This window comes from Aquarana catesbeiana, linkage group LG02, assembly GCF_042186555.1.
Source record: "Aquarana catesbeiana isolate 2022-GZ linkage group LG02, ASM4218655v1, whole genome shotgun sequence".
Classification (NCBI taxonomy): Eukaryota; Metazoa; Chordata; class Amphibia; order Anura; family Ranidae; genus Aquarana; species Aquarana catesbeiana.
In genome coordinates, this window is record NC_133325.1 from 538712045 (window position 1) to 538717474 (window position 5430).

At 46.3% G+C, this 5430-nt stretch overlaps 1 long non-coding RNA gene across 1 annotated transcript; it reads right to left on the minus strand.

Moving 5' to 3' along the window:
• Positions 1-236: 236 nt before the first annotated feature.
• Positions 237-2031, minus strand: LOC141128528 (uncharacterized). Its single transcript, XR_012241706.1, has 3 exons — positions 1895-2031; positions 657-882; positions 237-555 (listed from the first exon to the last, which is right to left on the minus strand). It is a non-coding gene; the product is annotated as an uncharacterized lncRNA (long non-coding RNA).
• Positions 2032-5430: the final 3399 nt, after the last annotated feature.

The following is a 5430-nucleotide window of genomic DNA, read 5'->3' on the forward strand; positions in this document are numbered from 1 at the left end:
TCACATTTCGCACCAAAACTTGCAACAACTGATCCCTGAGTAGGAGATCGTCTAGGTAGCCTGCAATCAAGAACCCTCGAGATCTTAGAAGGGTGCTAGGATCTCAAGACAAGTAACAAAGGCACTCACATGAGTGTAGACAGGTAGGCCGCACACCCCAAAAGTGCAAAAAACTGTACGAGAACCCCCTAACGGGGCTTTAAAGCAGCCAATAAAATGCAGTATTGATGGTTGAAAAAATTCAGTTTTATTAATACAAAAAGTATATAAGTAGCATATTATAAAAATCACTGAGGATAGGTACTGACTATTCGAGTCACGACATGATCTAAGTATGGCATACCATTGCAATAAACAAAGCATACAATTAAACCAGGCACTAGGCACAATGCATTAAATGGCGACCAAGGTTATCTTAAAAGTGAAATTCTTAAAAGCGGTAGCAACAGATATTGCCTGTGATACCATACATGTGTGTGGGGCAACAGAAGTTGTATACGTAAATCCTGCCGCGTTTCGACCCTTCCCGGGTCCTCTTCAGAGGATGGTTGCCCACTGTGAAAAGGTCAACATGTGTCAGACATAGCATCAAAACCAACAGTACCAAACTTATGTATGTGCACCATCTATTAAAGTTGTCTAAATCATATAGTTACCTATTATAGAAATTATGACGTTTCCGCGTGCAGTTTAAGCATTGTAAGTTGTTATATTTTTAGGTGGTGCAGTTTCTCTTTAGTTCCCCTGTCTCCCCCGTGTCGGAGCAGCTCCCAGGAGAGCGGGCGGTGGGCCAAGTGTGTCTTGCGAGGGATCACATCTAACAACCCCCGTATAGGACGGGGAAGTAGAGGAGGGAGGGGCAACGAACAACCCGAAAGGCACCTAAAAGGGTATACGTTATTGCCAGAAATAAAGATAGAAAAGTATTGAGTGTTAAATGCTAAAGAGCAGAGAGTCACTAGATTAATCCACACAGATTGGAAGGTTTCCCAGCTATGGAGATTTATAAAGATGTTGGATAGTGGGTGCATAGGTGTGCAGAGGGCATAGCTAGGGGAAGGGGGAAAAAAAAAGAGGAGGAGAAGATGTTGAGAAGATGTGAGAAAGGGAATAGGGAAGGGGGAAAGACAAAGAAATGAGAGGGAAAGTGAAAAGAAGTGAAAGAAAAGAAGTAACCCAACGCAGTGTAAGTGAAGATAGAACGAGTGGAAAATAGCAAATGCCCTGCTGCCAGTTAGTTCCCATGTACCGTGAAAAGTATATGCAAAGAGCAATAGGTGAAAGCGCCGACAAACCTCCAGTGAATGAACGAAGAGAAATGAGAGGGGGGGGGGGAAACGGGGGAAGGGGAAAATCAACCAAAATAGATTGGAGTGGTGGAGAAAATGAATAGAATAAATTGTATAGAAAAGGGGAAGGAACAAAGAGGGGGAAGAAGGAGGGAATGGAAAAGGGTAAAGGGGTGGAGTGAAAAGCAGGGTGTGAGACAGAAAGGAACGGGGGGAGGGGAAGAAAGGGGGGAAAAGGTGAAGGGAAAAGTGCAAGTGGGGTGGAAGATGGGGTATGGGACATGGATGAACGGGGGGGGAAGGGAAGGTGGGGGAAAAAAAAAAAAAAAAACATGTGGGGGCAGGAGTGAAAAAAACATGTGAAACAAATGTGCATGATACAATAAACAAAAAGTGAACAAACAGTGAAGGTGACAAGCAGTGTGAGAAAATACAGAGGAGGTGTCGGGACTAATTACCTAATTTAACTGAACTGAATGGAAGAACTGAAATATTCTGGATGCTGAAAAAATTAATTAAGGTATAAATGAATCTGACAAGGTCAGCAATGATTTAAAAAAACCAAGTCATTGGAAAAATATCACATTCATTCCATTTGTGCTTACCAGTGTTTGCTGTCAGTCTGTGTGACCTATCTTCAGTTAGGAAAGAATCCAATGAGTGTTCCCTAGTGATTCCCATATTTATAGGGAGTGCCGATTGGCTAACTCCCTTCAGGTGTTCATATGCCCTGCATCCCTCCCCCTCCATCGGGGGAAACGAGCAACACAGCTGTGCGCCCCAGTGTGGTCCCCCCGGCGTTCCGGAAAGGAAGACACCTCCGGGCGTCCCCGTCACTTCCGCCGCAACTGCGCAGGCGCCGCTACATCACGCGCACGCGCCCTAGGGCGCGCGCTCGTGAGTGCGGCGTCCGGAAGGGATCCGGGACGCCGCTGGCAGGGAGAGAGACATCCCACTCAGGTGAGGCCACCTAGTGGGCGTGTTGGGAGACGCGGGCCCCAGCGTCTCCTCTCTCACCCTGCCAGGAAGACACTAAAAAAGTTCACCCCCGCCCCCAGAGGGGAGATACAAGCACTGAGGGAGACAATGGGGAACATGGAGCCATACTGCCACAAATACACTATTGAGCAGGAATAATAGTGATAATGATAAGGCATGGCATAAACCATTTGTATACCCTGTTTAATGGTGCTAAACATATAGTCTGTGTGCCGTGGGCTGATTGCTAGCTGGCCATCTCAGGTGCATCTTGTCATACATGGCATTGTATACTTTGGCATGATTGCACAGTTGCAAAGACAATAATTTATTGCAACCTGCGCAATCAGAATGGTATATAAACAGAAACAAAGGAAAAAACGAAATTACATAATCTTAAGTATTGAAGCAATAAAAAACTCCGAACTGTTTAAGGCTAGATTTTACAAGGGGAAAAACGATACAAAGCACATGATCCATTTTATTGATCAGTAACATACACATTAGTATGCATCTCGTACATCTGAGCATGATGAAAAACAAAGGTAATCATGATGACTTTAATGGTTGTGTGTGGGGAAAACCAGGCAGCAATATACACAGAGCTGGAAACGCAGATGAGAAGAATGTGTTAAGGAAAGTTAACTGAGATCAGCAAAGGGAAAAGGGGGGGGGGGGGACGGGGAAGGAACAGGGGAAGGTCATTGTGTCTTTCCCGATGAGAATCCCTGCAAAAAGGGGGCAAATGAAATTGATTCATTTAAACCTGGTGGAGAGGTGGCCTGTAACTGGAATATCCATCTCTGCTCTTTTTGCAGCAGAGACTTATTCCAGTCACCACCTCTGTTGGGGATGTTTATTCTATAGAGGGCCACGAAGGTAACTTTGGGAACTTTATAATTGTGTGTGAAAATAATGTGCCTCCCAATGGGGAGGTATGGGTTCCCCACCTCCATACTGTAAACATGTTGGGAGATGCGTTTCCAGAATTCCTGCCTGGTTTTCCCCACATAGTATGCACCACACTCACATTCCATCAAGTATACGATTCCGCGAGTGCGGCAATTTACAAACTGTTTAGGTATAAATGTATTGCCGTTCGGCAGAACAAAGATTTTATCCTGTTTGATGAGTGAGCAATACGAACAGTGTCCACAGGGGAAGGAACCCACTGTGGAACAATGTTTGAATCTCTTGTTATCGTTGGTATATTCACTGCGGACAAGCTGGTCACGCAGTGACATAGCTCTTTTGTACATTATAGTGGGTCTATCTTGAACAAATCCACGTAGCTTGGGGTCATCTGTGAGGATGCTCCAATGGCGTTCTATAATCTTTCTGATAGCCTGATGTTGACGGGAATAGCGCATGATAATCCGGGTAGGGTTGCATTCAGGGCTTCGGGAGGGTTTGGGTTTAAAAAGTAGTTGGGATCTGGAGTGTCCAATAGCCTGATTGTAGGCTTTTTTAAGGCAAGATCTACTGTAGCCCCTTGCTAACAGTCGATTTTGGAGCCCCTCTGCTTCCTTGATGAATAAAGCGTCACTGGAACAGTTGCGCCGAAGGCGCAGATACTGTCCGTAGGGGATCGAGTTTTTCAATGGGATCGGATGGAAACTATCAAAATGAAGGACCGTATTCCCAGCAGTTGTCTTACGAAACAAAGTGCTGGAAAGATGTCCTTCTGCCGTGGTCCAAACGGAGACATCTAGGAAGGTGACGCTGTGGGGATCATGGGTCATTGTGAACTTCAGATTTCGATTAGCACCATTAAACAGGGTATACAAATGGTTTATGCCATGCCTTATCATTATCACTATTATTCCTGCTCAATAGTGTATTTGTGGCAGTATGGCTCCATGTTCCCCATTGTCTCCCTCAGTGTTTGTATCTCCCCTCTGGGGGCGGGGGTGAACCTTTTTTAGTGTCTTCCTGGCAGGGTGAGAGAGGAGACGCTGGGGCCCGCGTCTCCCAACACGCCCACTAGGTGGCCTCACCTGAGTGGGATGTCTCTCTCCCTGCCAGTGGCGTCCCGGATCCCTTCCGGACGCCGCACTCACGAGCGCGCGCCCTAGGGCGCGTGACGTAGCGGCGCCTGCGCAGTTGCGGCGGAAGCGACGGGGACGCCCGGAGGTGTCTTCCTTTCCGGAACGCCGGGGGGACCACACTGGGGCGCACAGCTGCGTTGCTCGTTTCCCCCGATGGAGGGGGAGGGGGAGGGATGCAGGGCATATGAACACCTGAAGGGAGTTAGCCAATCGGCATTCCCTATAAATATGGGAATCACTAGGGAACACTCATTGGATTCTTTCCTAACTGAAGACAGGTCACACAGACTGACAGGAAACACTGGTAAGCACAAATGGAATGAATGTGATATTTTTCCAATGACTTGGTTTTTTTAAATCATTGCTGACCTTGTCAGATTCATTTATACCTTAATTAATTTTTTCAGCATCCAGAATATTTCAGTTCTTCCATTCAGTTCAGTTAAATTAGGTAATTAGTCCCGACACCTCCTCTGTATTTTCTCACACTGCTTGTCACCTTCACTGTTTGTTCACTTTTTGTTTATTGTATCATGCACATTTGTTTCACATGGTTTTTTCACTCCTGCCCCCCCACGTTTTTTTTTTTTTTTTTTTTTTTCCCCACCTTCCCTTCCCCCCCTTCCCCCCCCCCCCCCCCCGTTCATCCATGTCCCATACCCCATCTTCCACCCCACTTGCACTTTTCCCTTCACCTTTTCCCCCCTTTCTTCCCCTCCCCCCGTTCCTTTCTGTCTCACACCCTGCTTTTCACTCCACCCCTTTACCCTTTTCCATTCCCTCCTTCTTCCCCCCTCTTTGTTCTTTCCCCTTTTCTATACAATTTATTCTATTCATTTTCTCCACCACTCCAATCTATTTTGGTTGATTTTCCCCTTCCCCCGTTTCCCCCCCCCCTCTCATTTCTCTTCGTCCATTCACTGGAGGTTTGTCGGCACTTTCACCTATTGCTCTTTGCATATACTTTTCACGGTACATGGGAACTAACTGGCAGCAGGGCATTTGCTATTTTCCACTCGTTCTATCTTCACTTACACTGCGTTGGGTTACTTCTTTTCTTTCACTTCTTTTCACTTTCCCTCTCATTTCTTTGTCTTTCCCCCTTCCCTATTCCC